The 13,447-nt window shown below is 58.1% G+C and overlaps 1 protein-coding gene across 2 annotated transcripts in view; it reads right to left on the reverse strand.

Annotated features, from left to right (window-relative positions):
- The window catches only part of WASF2 (WASP family member 2), a 30,076-nt gene extending 23,242 nt beyond the window's left edge, over window positions 1-6,834 (reverse strand). The window contains exon 1 of one of the 2 annotated variants that reach the window (XM_079325647.1): window positions 6,706-6,834. The gene's annotated coding sequence lies outside the window, so the exon portion shown is untranslated. The remainder of the gene's footprint in view (window positions 1-6,705) is intronic. The other variant, XM_079325648.1, reaches the window with a different exon arrangement.
- Window positions 6,835-13,447: the final 6,613 nt, after the last annotated feature.

Raw genomic sequence — 13,447 nt, forward strand, 5'->3', positions numbered from 1 at the left:
AAGGATTCCTTCCCAAAAATCTAACTAAACATGTTCATTTATTTTGCAGCCATTCCCCCTTGTGCCATCCTCCTGGTCCCTGTCTGCAGTCCCTCTCCAGTTTTCCTGGAGCCTCTTTAGGCCCTGGCAGGTGGTGAGGTGCCCCTGGCAGCCTTCTCCTCTCCAGTGAGAACCCCCAGCCCTCCCAGCCTGGCTCCAGCCCACAGAGCATCTCCAGGTGTTCCTTGTGCTGGGGGCCCAGAGCTGGATGCAGTACACCAGGTACCAGAGTGCAGGGGGAATCATCACTTTATTGAGCTGATCTTTTTGGGAAAAGAGAGATTAGACCGCATTATTAGGGATGCTGAGGATGCAGGCCTTTATGGCCAAGCTCACCACAAGGTCTATAATAAGCTGCTTTATGGAAACCTCTCATGTGAAGCCAGCCCCTAGATGTAACCTCCTTGATACAAGATTGAATTCTCAATAGCAACCAAAAGGCTATTTTGTAAAAGTTAATGGCAGCCGTTTTTAAAGTGACTCCACGCTGCCCCAGGCAGAAGGCAGAGGCTCTCCACAAGCTGTGTTTACAGCCCCACGCGTTCCTGCAGCGCAGCCCCGGCCCGCAGCTGCCGCTGTTGAAAGAACAGGATCTGGGTGTGTGCACGGCTCTCTCTGCCGGCTCGGGGCTTTCGCAGCTGCAAGGCCGAGCCCATCCGAGTGCGTGTGTGCTTTTCTGACGGTGACAAAGGCGGGGTGCCTGAAAGGGAACTCGCTTCCGCTCTGGCAAGCACTCAACCAGCGATTTGCTGGGCTAAGGGGTGGTCGGGGAACTTTCACCCATCCATTCAGCCAGGGCCGCTATTCCCCCTCCCTCCCAATTAAATCCCATTTTTTGCACTCCATGCATGAACTGCAGCCACACCAATACATCAGATATTGTGGCTGATAGCCTCCTCTGAATGCCACTTAAAGCCCTCAGCGCTCTGAAAGCAAAGCACCGCTCATTCTTTGAGCCACAGAAAGGGACTTGGGCTATAGAGAGACCTGAAGCAAGACTAAGCAGTAGGAAAAGGGCATCCAGAGAAAGAGGAAATGAGAAATTAAAACCACATTCAATCTTATTAGTGGTAATACAATAGGTCAACAAGAGTACTTTGCACAGCTCCACGGCAGGGGAACAATTTCTGCAGAACTCGGAGCAGCGACACCGGCGAGTTTGGCGCCCACCAAAACCAGCACATTTTGTCAGCACTGCTGTAAAGTGCCCAGCTGGAGGGGAGGGGGCTGCAGGGACAGTGCCTCCGAGCCCTGCAGGAGAGTACACTTAGGAGAGCAGAATGTAAGGAATACTCCTGCTCCTCTTTTCCATCTGAAACATTTTCTCTCTCAAGGGATTTCCAGCATCTTACGAGCACAGCCTCTTTGAAGTGCTGCAAAGTGGCATTGCTCATCATTTCAGTAATGATAGTAAATAAGCTCCAGTATTTTGTTGATCCTTTTCCTTTTGCTTTACAAACAAAAGGTCAGAGTCATTAGCCCAGTTTGATGAGAAGGAGAAATGGAGGCTTGGAAGAGGCAGGTTGCTCTGGAACATCAGTGAGTGAACAAAAGTCACAGGACTTTGGAACAGCCCCGCTGCATCACCCAGCCTCCAGATACCCCATGTGCTCTCTGTCACAGCCAGGTGTCAGATGCAGCAAGACAAGAGCATGGCAACAAGGCACAAGGTAAGAGTTCTCCCTGTTTTTCTGTGCTGCAGCACCCCACTGCACCTTAGGACCAGGTGGAAACAAACATCATCATTTAACTGTCCTTCAGGGATTTCCCTTCCATAAACTGGTCAGATCAGCTCTTTAATTCATCAGTGCATCCATGAGATCCTGGGGCAGCAAATCCTACATTTATCGTGTTAGGTGAAATGACACTTCCTTTTATACCCTTTATACCAATTAGGGGACTTTAATCTCAAACCTATGTGTGGCTTTGCTTCACAAAGGAGTTACTCACATGAACTCCTCACCATTCATACACAGCAAGCCCCTTCTGAGCAGAGGGTTGGCAGGTTCAAGGCCAGGCTGGACAGGCCTTGGAAAAGCTGGTCTGTGGAAGCCGACCCTGCCCATGGCACAGGAATGAGATGAGCTTCAAGGTCCCTTCCAGCCCAAATTGCTCTGGGTTCTATGATCAAACAAGAGAAGAGCTCAGTTCTTACAGAGCACTTCCAGTATAAACCAAACTAAGAACTCCTGGTTTAGGTTTGATTTACAGCAGCAGTGAGAACAAACCACATTCAGTGGCTGGCTCTGTGTCTGACCCATCCTGGACCGTGCAGCAGGAATGCAGAACCCAAACCTCACAAACCAGTCACCAGTGACCTGGGACAGCTCACCTGAAGCAGTGACACAGCAGAGCCTCCCAGGCAGAACTTCCAGCCCTCAAGAGCCCAAGCCAACTGCTGCTGCCTCAGGCATCTCCTGCCTTCCTCCCCCAGCATCACAGCATCCCCTAAGGCATCACTCCTCCCCAAACACACCCTGGGGTGCTGCAGTGCAAAGGCAGCTGCCAGAGAAGGCACTGAGAGCAGAGCAGGTTACCACCGACCCTTGGGAGAGACATCCAGCTTCCTGTGCTTGAAATTCCTCCATCAAAGCCCCTGGCAGATGCACAGGGATGTCCGAGCTCCCCCACTTCTCCAGGAGCAACCTGACACCACAGAGCTTCCCTGCAATTTCAGCAATTGGGGCAGGATCCAGATGAGCTGTTTCCCAGGCCCAGTACTGCGGGGAAGGAGCTGGGATGGACAATGTGATCAACAGCTCATTTCAGAAAATAATGTGGAAGTTCAGATTTAAGTTCTTCTGAGAAGGGACCTCCCCTCCTACTGCCTCCCAGGCAGGGAAAAAAACACCCTGCAAACCTTCAGATGGAAAAAGAAATGTCACATAAATGAGAATTAGGCCTGAATCTGATCACCTTCTACCAAGCACTCCCTTCACAGTGAAGCCTGATCTGCCCCCCATCCTCAAAAAAGAACCAACATGTCTTTTTATTACACAGAGTTGCAAAAATACAAAAGGAAGTAAATGTCACCAGGGTGGTTCTGTTCTGAGCAGTCATTTGCTTATTACCCAGAAGCCACTGCCACAAGCCTTTTTTAATCCTGTGTTTATAAATACCTAAAGTATTTAAATAAATGTTAATCTGCGGTAACTAAGGCCCTGATCTCACAAATATTTATCCTTGCACAGTGAGAATAAACACTCAAATACACAAATTTCTTACTACAGATCTCATTTCAGCCAGAGTGTTGTTGAAAACAGGAACACACCAGAAGAGAGGCTGGGAAAATAGCTGCATTTTGCTCCCTGGGTTTTCCCAGCGTCACTCCTGGGCTGTTTCCTGTGCCTTTGCTGCAGAAGGAGCAAGGGCAGAGCTGAGCCACCGGACAGGGCCCGCTGTGGCTGCTGGACCCTCACAAGGAGCCCTTGGCAGGGATTTTCCTGCTGTCCCATTCTGCAGGAGGACAGCAGGAACTCTGTCCACAGCACATGCAAACACAATCGCTATTCAACCCCTTTCCTGGGCTGGGACTGACTCAGGAACAACGTATTCTGCTCAGCTGAATGGCCAAGGGCTCGCCATTATCATCAAACCAAGCACAGGCAAACCCAAACCCTTGCACTTAAAGTTATTAAACATTCTGGGTGCAGAAAACCCACAGAGAGAAACTATCGGGAAGGATTAAAGCCAAGTCTTAACACTTGCTGAAATCTTCTTTATTACAATCTGTCAAAGAAAAGTTGAATTTTTGAAAAACATTAATTCTACCAACCTTTGTTCGTCTATTGCCACAAAAAAATACCCCAAAATAAACCCAGGAGAGGAATTTGTTGCTGTAACTTTATGCACATGAGGCAATCACTGAAGTTTTAACCCCTCCACCCACACGCCCTGATTATCTAACATTGGTGAATGAAATCAACTTTTCCTAGACCAGCTCTGAAGAATGAGATACATTCAAAGCACGCTGAGAAACTGGGTGGGGACCGATCAGCAGGGTTGTATTCCCTGTCATGAATCACTGTCTGCAAATACCTTCTGAGTTGTAACTCACAAAAATACACCATTTCTGTGTGCTGGGTCACATTAGTCATAGGGAAACCACTTTGATACTGGCATGAGCCATCAGAAAGGCTTTATTTCTTTAAATTAAAACTATGGAATTTGGGACGTTTACTTTTTGATCTCATTACCAGACATGACAAAAAAAAAAAAAAAAAAAAAAAAAATCACAGTTCTTTTTAAAACGAGTGAAAAACAGGTAGTTTAGGGGAAAGTTTCCACTGAGTTCACCCCTAGAAGTTTGTCCTCTTACAATCCACATGTGGAAAGGCTCCACTCCCTGTCAGGTGAAGGGAGCTGCTATACCCACTTCTCCAGGCTTTAAAGTGTGCAGAAATCAGGCTTTGGAAGGTAAATCCAGAAAGTCTGATCCCAGCATCACCAGCACAGCCAGGGATAACAGTGACAGAGCCAAGACCGGGCAGCTCTGGCAAGCTCAGGTCACGCTCTGTCACTCAGACTTCATGTTTTGAAGCACATTCCTCAGAAAGGATAGAAGCCCCAAAGTGCCCAGAACTCTGGGCTGAGAGGAGGCTCCTGCTCGGCTCTGGGATCCAAAGTCCCTCTCTGCACATGCTGGCCGTGCTCTGGGGGGAGATGCTGCCTCTGGTTTGTTTTTAACTCGGTTTGGGATTAACCCACCAGTTGGTTTCTATGGCCAAACCCACCCAAGGTCAGGAAGGGACAAATCAGAAGGAAACTGTGGCAACGCAGCGTTCTGAATTCCTGCAGGGTTCAGCAGCAACTGATTCTGCAGCTGCTGAGATGGGTGGAAAACACAAATACTGCCCTTCCTCATGTGAGTGGGTGCAAGGCTCCGGACTTGCCACAAACAGGGACTTCCCAGCCCTGGGGAAACCCATGGCAGGGGTGGAATGAGAGCCTTTAACGTCCCTTCCAACCCTAACCACTCCCTGATGCTATAAAAGTAACATTTTGGCATCAGTTTTGTCTCAGGGGAGCACCTCCGTACCCCTCAGCTGGCATCCAACACCTTTTAATTTCAACTTCTCCCTCTCAAGAATCTTCAGGAAGGACACAGAAGTGTGAGGGTTACAGAGGGCTCCATCAATTATGACTCTGCCTGCAGCTGATGTATTTAACAGGAGTTTTTTTCATCATTATTAATAGAATTTCACGTCCACCAACAAAGATTTAAGACTTTCCGTGTTTCCTAGTGCTGAACTCGAGCATCAGCACATCCCTCAGCCCCACCAGTGCTCTGACCTATGGAGAGGTGCCCAATTCTGTTGGTGCTGCCAAAGAGAGCAAAACAGCAAGGCCAAACGTGAAATTCTGACAGGGAAATAAAAAATCCCAGCGCAGGAAGGTCCCTGAGGTCAAGTGACAGCCAGCAGGGAGAAGCTGCAATGCTCACCTTTCTGCAGACCAGGAGCACCCCAGAGTGACCCCAACACGAACCCCAACAATGGAGGGGCACAGCCATAAGGACATTCCCTCCCAAGTTATTTTTTCTCCACAAGAAAGGCCACCAGGAGGTCAGTGCACTAAACCGAACTATCCAACCACACCCTAAGCCTTTTTTCGGGGGGAAAAGACCCCGAAAACAGTTCCCTAAGCGCAATGCAGCCCCCACAGGGGTCCCATCAGGCAGCTGTGGATATTTTGTGCTGTGGGTGGTTCATGGACGGGGGTGACCCGTACCCACAGTGCTCGCAGACAGACGGAGGGCTGGAACAGAGGCAGGACAGAGGATCCCTTCAGCGACCAGACAGACCCTGGGCACGGACACGGACACGTTTCCACCATCCGCTGCCAAACGCCGGGAGGCTGCAAAGGGAGGGACCCCCCAAAGGGACCCTGCAGAACCCCCTGGAGTCCTGCGCTCCCCTCTGTGCCAGACCTCGGGACAGCGCGGGACAGACCCGGGACAGCGCGGGACAGACCCGGGACAGACCCGGGACAGCCCAGGACAGCGCGGGACAGACCCGGGACAGACCCGGGACAGCCCAGGACAGCGCGGGACAGCGCGGGACAGACCCGGGACAGCGCGGGACAGACCCGGGACAGCCCAGGACAGCGCGGGACAGCGCGGGACAGACCCGGGACAGCGCGGGACAGACCCGGGACAGCGCGGGACACCGGCCGGGACAGACCCGGGACAGCCCCGGGACAGCCCGGGACAGCCCGGGACACCGGCCGGGCCCCAGGACAGACCCGGGACAGACCGGGACACCGGCCGGGACAGACCCGGGACAGCCCCGGGACAGCCCGGGCCAGCGGACACCGGCCAGGCCCCAGGACAGCCCCGGGACAGCCCGCAGGCGGCACTGCCTTCAGCCGCCCGACACCCCAATTCCCCCCGGCCCGGGCCCACACCCGCCCCGAGCGCGGCCCGGGAGGGGCAGCGGAGCTGTCAGGCCGGGGATGGAGCCCCGAACCGGGACAGGCGCCCCAAACCCCGGCCCAGGCCCGCAGCAGTATCGGCTCACTATGTGGCAGGAAACACCGCCCGCTTCTGCCAAGTAACTCACTATTTGGCAAGGGCCGTGCGGCCCACTGCAGCGCCTCCGCCGCTTTTCCCCGGGCAGAGACGGCCCGGGGGCGCTGGGGAGGCGCGCTCGCCCCTCTCGCACTCACCCTGTCGGCGGCTGTCCCCTCCGCGCCCCCGCTCTCACTACCACCAGGGCGGGCCGGCCCGCCCGTCCGCCATTCCACGGCTCCCCCTCCCTGCCCCGCCGGGCGCTCGCCCCGCCTCCCCCGCCCGCCGCGCCGCCGCGCCATTGGCTGCCTGCCCGCGCCTGTTGCCGCGCCATTGGCTGCGGCTCCTGTCCATCAAAGCCGTCCTACGCCACTTTCGTACGGAGCTGGCGCCGCGGAAGAACCGCACCCAAGCAAAGAGAGCAAATGACGAGGACTGTTCCATGAGGGGACATGGACGGGGGAAAGCTGGGCAGTCTGGGGACAGATTACAGAGACAGAGGGGAGAACCGTGACACCAATCACAATTACCACATCTAAAACATACTTTTTTTTTTGCTTATGAAAGTCAGAACTTAATATTCTTCCAAGTGGCATTGGTGGAGCGGCGTCTCTGTCACTTCCGCACCTCCCCCGGAGAGCTCCGCTTTGGTGGCGCCTTTCGCCTCTATGGTCTCCCGCCTGCGAGGAAAGTTCCACCTGGGGGAGCGGGGGTGTCAGACCAGGCCGGGGCGGGCCTGGCCTCGGGGCTGGGGGATCTAAATACGGGGTCTGGGATCTGGGCTTGGGGTCTGGGCTTGGGGTCTAAATTTGGGGTCTGGGATCTGGGTTTGGGCTCTGGGCTTGGGGTCTAAATTTGGGATCTGGGGTCTGGGCTTGGGATCTAAATTCGGGCTCTGGGATCTGAGTTTGGGCTCTGGGGTTTGGGATACAAATTTGGGATCTGGGATTTGGGATGCTGGTGAGGAATTCCACCCCATGGCGTCCCGTTTCCGCTGGTGCACCTGGATTTGGATCAGCCTGCCTGGTGATCAGACCGAGCCCGTGGGCCTGGTGGGGAGGAGGGAGCGGGATGCAGGCTCTGGCAGGGACATCCATCTGCTCCCTGCTCTGCGCTCCTGCTTCCAGCCAAAGCGGGAGTAAACCACACCGGCCGTGCTGGCAGAGCCACGCCAGGGGCCTGTCCCTGGAGCCCTGCCTGTCCCTGGAGCCCTGCCCTGTCCCGTGTGTTCCTGCCTGTCCCTGGAGCCCTGCCTGTCCCTCCTGTCCCTGGAGCCCTGCCTGTCCCTGGAGCCCTGCCTGTCCCTGGAGCTCTGCCTGTCCCTGGAGCTCTGCCTGTCCCTCCTGTCCCTGGAGCCCTGCCTGTCCCTGCCTGTCCCTGGAGCCCTGCCTGTCCCTGCCTGTCCCTGGAGCTCTGCCTGTCCCTGCCTGTCCCTTGAGCCCTGCCTGTCCCTGGAGCTCTGCCTGTCCCTCTTGTCCCTGGAGCCCTGCCTGTCCCTGGAGCCCTGCCTGTCCCTGCCTGTCCCTGGAGCTCTGCCTGTCCCTGCCTGTCCCTGGAGCCCTGCCTGTCCCTGGAGCCCTGTCTGTCCCTGGAGCCCTGTCTGTCCCTGCCTGTCCCTGGAGCCCTGCCTGTCCCTGGAGCTCTGCCTGTCCCTGCCTGTCCCTTGAGCCCTGCCTGTCCCTGGAGCTCTGCCTGTCCCTGGAGCCCTGCCTGTCCCGTGTGTTCCTGCCTGTCCCTGGAGCCCTGCCTGTCCCTGGAGCCCTGCCTGTCCCTGCCTGTCCCTGGAGACCTGCCTGTCCCTCCTGTCCCTCCTGTCCCTGCCTGCCCCTTGTATCCCTGCCTGTCCCTGCCTGTCCCTGGAGCCCTGTCTGTCCCTGCCTGTCCCTGCCTGCCCCAGGGTCTCTCCAGCACTGCTGCCATCCCTCAGGACCCTGCTGGAGAGATGGACACACAGACATACCGAAACTGCCATTTCTTGCCTGATGTTTTCATCACTTTCCTCCACGAGTCCCACCTCTGCAGGGTGCTCAGCCCTTCCTGGTGCTCGCTGCTGCCCGGGGCTGTGTCCTGGCAGGGTGAAATGGGACACACGAATGGGGGGTGGGGTGCACGGACACCTGGGGTGTACGGGACACCTGGAGTGCACAGGACACCTGGGGTGCACGGACACCTGGGGTGCACAGGACACCCGGGATGTACAGGTACCTGGGATGTACAGGACACCTGGGGTGCACGGACACCTGGGGTGCACAGGACACCTGGGGTGCGCAGGACACCTGGGGTGTACGGGACACCTGGGGTGCACGGGACACCTGGGGTGTACAGGACACCTGGAGTGCGCAGGACACCTGGGGTGCACGGGACACCTGGGGTGTACAGGACACCTGGAGTGCGCAGGACACCTGGGGTGTGCAGGTGCCTGGAGTGTGCAGGTGCCTGGGGTGCACAGGACACCTGGGGTGTGCAGGTGCCTGGGGTGTGCAGGTGCCTGGGGTGCCGTAGGGCACAGGGATGGAGGGGGTACCTGGGGGGCTGCCCCAGGACCCCAGCCCGCCCGTGCACCCCCAGTTCTCGGCTGTGGCTGCGGACCGGGGGCTGAGGTGCTGCTGAGGCCGCTCAGCTCCGTGTTTTCCAAGCTGCCAGCGAGCCGTTCCCTTGAAGATCTGCCTCTATCTCAAGGTGTCACAGCCTCAAGGGACCTACCTAATCTGTATCTGCACTGCAACCTTTATCTCTCCTGCTCTGTTTACAGCTGCTGAATAAAACCTGCTAAACTGCAGGATCCAGCCCCCCCCCCCACCGCCGTGCCCCCCGACACTTTTCCCCTGGTGCTCCTGCCTGCCAGGTACTTTCCTGTGTTCTGCTGGGGGTAAATGGTGCTCCAGGGGATGGGCAAGGGCAGCCAGGCTGCTCCTGCCTCCTGCCTCCCTCCCAGGTGGGCTCCAGCCACGTCCAAGCCCTTGATAACCCCAGACAGAGCCTGGCACAAATCACTGCCTCGTCCCAGCTCTGATTCCCTCAGGCTGGGCTTGGATTCTGCTGAAAACCAGGTGGGATCCAGCAGGTCCGGCCTCATCCTTTCTCTGCGTGCCCCGGGGGCTGGGAAGGGGGCATTCTCCGCGGGAGGGAGGAGATGGCAGCTTGTTGAAGCCTTGGACGTCTCTTCCCTGGCCAACTGCCCCCATCCCAGCAGGCGCAGCTGCATCCCTGCTCCCTGTGGGAAAGGAGCCAGGGCTGCCAGCCCCAGAGCTGGGAGGATGCTTTGAAAACGTGCTCCCGAGGCTTCTCCTGCAGCCCTGATTGCCACGGACCCGGGATTCGCAAGGGCTCACACGGGGCGCCTGTGGGGCACGGGGTGCAGTGGAGCACACGGGATGGAAAGGGTGTGGGGGATGCTCAGGGGGTGCCCAGAGTGTTGGAGATGCTCAGAGGGGATACCCGGGGTGTTGGGGATGCTCAGAGGATGTTGGGGATGCTCAGGGGTGCCCGGCGCGCTCAGGGTGCCCAGCGTGGCGTGCCCGGGATGCTCAGGGAGTTTTCGGGATGCTCAGGGGGTGCCGGGGATGCTCAGAGGGGATACCCGGGATGTTGGGGATGCTCAGAGGGTTTTGGGGATGCTCGGGGGGTGTTGGGGATGCTCGGGGGTTGTCGGGGATGCTCGGGGGGTGTTGGGGATGCTCGGGGGGTGTTGGGGATGCTCGGGGGTTGTCGGGGATGCTCGGGGGGTGCTGGGGATGCTCGGGGGGTGTTTGGGATGCTCAGAGGGTTTTGGGGATGCTCAGGGAGTTTTCGGGATGCTCGGGGGGTGCTGGGGATGCTCGGGGGGTTTTCGGGATGCTCAGAGGGTTTTGGGGATGCTCAGGGAGTTTTCGGGATGCTCGGGGGGTGCTGGGGATGCTCGGGGGGTTTTCGGGATGCCCGGGGGGTCCCGCGCGGGGTGCCCGCCGTGTCCCCACGCCGGCGTGGCGCGGGCAGTGGCTGTGCCGCTGACATTTACTAATCAGCTCTCACCCAGCGCACACCCGCTCCCTTCTCTTGCTGTCTTGTCTCCATGGAGACTCCGCAACCTTTGCTCACTCGTTAATGGTATCTCAGCAAAAGAAACTCCAACGCCACCCAGCCTTCCCCTCCCGGCCCCGGGAGAAATCCTCGCCTCTCACCTCCATCCCCATCCCCTCCTGCCGCCGGGGATGAAAGGGACGAGTCCTTGTTAGCGAAGGACCGAGCCACGGGGGCAAGTTCTGACGGTGGCGCGGGGAGGAGGGAGAGCCACCATCATCCTCCTCGCAGCCAAAAAAACAAGGCCGGGGGATTTTATGGCTGTGGCAGCAAGGACGGGCTCCATCCGTGCGGGATTCCAGCCAGCAGCCCCTTTCCTGGCTGATTTATTGAGCCACGAGGCTTGGCACATTATTCTGCCTGGGTTTCTGTGTTCCCCCATCCCAAACCCACACCCCAACATCCACGGAGCTGCCCAAAAACCATCCGGAGGGAGTGGCTGCTGCTGGGAACATGCTCCGTCCCCGGTGTCCTGCTCTCGCTGATTCTGTTTTCAAATTAACATGGGAAAGATGCCCATTACCTGCTTCCAGATAATGACTATGATTAGGCAGAGCTCTGCTGCCAGCCGAGATCTGAAGGATTTCTGTGCTCTCCAGCAGCGCTTTGCCAGTGCAAAAACAAGAGCAATAAAGTGTAAATAAAAGACTAAAGGAAACCGTGGGTCCATCAGCGGATGGGGTGTGTGGAAGGGGCTCTAATGATGGGCTCTCTGTGGTGGGCTGCTGGCTTCAGCTCGCTCCAGGCAAGGGAAAATTGGAGAGGGGCTGTCCCAGTGCCTCCACCCCGTGTGTGAACCTGGCTCGGGCCCTGCTTGCTGGGAACGGGGGGTTTGGGGCAGGAAAATTCAAGATGTGCATGTACAAGGCTGTTCTGGGGGACTGCTGGCCCTGCAGGTAGAGATGGGGGCCCAAAGAGGGGGGAGAAACAGCTGGATCTCCTGAGATGACTGCACCAGCCCCTGGAGCAGTCAGGGTGCTCCCACACCTCTCTGCCTTGTGGTGTGACGCTGCCCCACAGAGCAGGACAAGGGTGACCCCTCTGTGCCAGTGTCCAGGGGCACCTCCATCCCCAGGCCACCAGAGACCGGCCAGGGGATGCTCAGGATGCTCGGGGAGCAGCCCAGGACCCATCAGGGCTGAGCTTGTCCCCACCCTCTGGGGATGCTGCACTGGCACTGGGGCTCCCACCCTCATCCCACTGCTGAGGGAGGCACAAATCCCCTGCCTGAGTGGCCAGGCTGGGCTCCAGCTCCCTCTGGGCCTGCCAGGATCCCCCCAAACCCTCCAGGACCCCCCCACCGTGACCAGAGGAGATGAAAAATCTTGGCCATGGCCATGAGCTCACCCTCACCAGGAATGACTCTCAGCATCTCTGGGGCAGAACTCCTCCTGCCTGGCCCTGCACTGCCCGTGGGGATGTCACCCAGGGTGGCAGGGTGTCGCAGGGACAGGGTGTCACAGGGACAGGGTGAGGGTGATGGTCCCCACAGCCTGAGGAAGCTGGAAGGAGCTGCCATTCCCTCTGGCAGCAGCTCCAGCCGTACCTGGCCTGTCCCAAGGCAGGTCCCACCCCTGGCTCGCAGGGCAGGGGGTCCCTGGGGACCCCGTGACCCCGAGTGACCCCCAGGAGCCCACCCGAGCCGGCTGGAGCAGGAAGCTAATCTGTGCTCTGTTTAGGCAGAGTTCCCAGCAATGGAGGTTTCTTCTTTTTTCCTCCCCCCCCACCAGTGATAACAAATAATAATATAATCCCCTTAATCCCTCCCCGAGGAGCAGCGTGCACTCCCGGCCGGGCAGCGCCGCTTCTGCCGCCGCTGATAACTCACACCCAGCCCGGAGCAGCTCTGCCCACAGCCTGCCCCAAACCCCACTGCTGCCCTCTGCTCCCTCCCCCAGCCTGCCCCAGACCCCACTGCTGCCCTGGGGGGATCCAGCCCCACTGCTGGCTCCTTCCCGCGGAGCGAGGCCACAAGAACCCTGCAGAGCCCCCAGACTCAGCCAAAGGGGCCCTTTAGGGACCCCCACGGGGACTCTCAGCTCCCCCTCTCAGCTCCTGCTCCCTTTGCAGCAGGGAAGTGGCAAAGCCCCAGGAAGCTCAGCACCCCAGGTGCCCCTGCACCTTCTGCTGCCCAGGACAATGCCAGGTGTGTCCGCCCTGCACCCTCCCAGTCCCCAGGGAGACACTCTGGGGGGTCCTGCAGCCCCCCAAGATGCCCCAGATGAGCCCCAGTGCTTTGTTTTAGGGATGCTGAAGTGGGGAGCATCACCTCCTGCCCCAGCTGAGTCCCCAGGAGTGCTGGCATGGACCCTGCAGCCCCCACCCATCGCTGGGGTGCTGGGAAGGAACCCCTGCATCCAGCTGCCAAATCCCCCTGCCCTCCCAGGGACCCCACTCTGCTATTCCCCCCTGTGCCGAGCCCTCCCTCCATCTCCATCCAGCAAATACTAATAACAACCCTGCAAGCGCCTGTGCTTTTATTCCCTGGCTTTGCTGGCCCTGGCTCTGCTGAGCTCAGCTCCTCTGGCTCCAAAATGCCTTTTAAAATTACCAGAGAGTGGAGACCCTTGCTAACACCGTGCCCCCGGCCGCCCCCTCCTCCTGGCACCGCCCCGGGCCAGCAGCACCCATGTGCCATGCGGGGAGCTGGGTGCCATCCGCCCCCCTCGCTCGAGAGGCGCCAGGCTGGGCTTGATTAAAACCCAAGTGAAAGCCAGAGCCAGGGCAGAGAGGGGGATTAGATCGCTCCGGGGAATGTTAATGGACTCCAGAGCTTTCTGCCGGGCTGGCGGCTGGGATGAGTCCAGCCCCGGGTGGACAGGCGGGTGCAGCGAGTGCGTC

This window comes from Erithacus rubecula (assembly GCF_903797595.1).
Source record: "Erithacus rubecula genome assembly, chromosome: 23".
Classification (NCBI taxonomy): domain Eukaryota; kingdom Metazoa; phylum Chordata; class Aves; order Passeriformes; family Muscicapidae; genus Erithacus; species Erithacus rubecula.